This window comes from Penaeus monodon, chromosome 19, assembly GCF_015228065.2.
Source record: "Penaeus monodon isolate SGIC_2016 chromosome 19, NSTDA_Pmon_1, whole genome shotgun sequence".
Lineage (NCBI taxonomy): Eukaryota > Metazoa > Arthropoda > Malacostraca > Decapoda > Penaeidae > Penaeus > Penaeus monodon.
The window spans coordinates 19,793,294-19,793,627 of NC_051404.1; positions in this window are offsets into that span (position 1 = coordinate 19,793,294).

The window sequence follows — 334 nt, forward strand, 5'->3', positions numbered from 1 at the left end:
TCTTTGTAAAATGATGTATACAGATCGTTGTAGAAAATAGGTAAGATACAGTTAAAACAACAACAAAAACAGCCAAAAACTAACAGTATAGAATAAGTAGTCCTTATTACTATATTATGGCACTATTATATTTTTTTATCTTGTTTTCATTAATATTCCGTATGATAGCATTTTTAATGACATTATCGTCTAATGATAACGGGATATAAAATTATATGAAAGTGATTAAGGTCAATATAATTGAATGAGTGACAGATCATAGTGATTAATATTCAACATAATTTTCTGAATATTTTTTCTTATTTTTTTCATAAGATAAGATTAAAATAATACG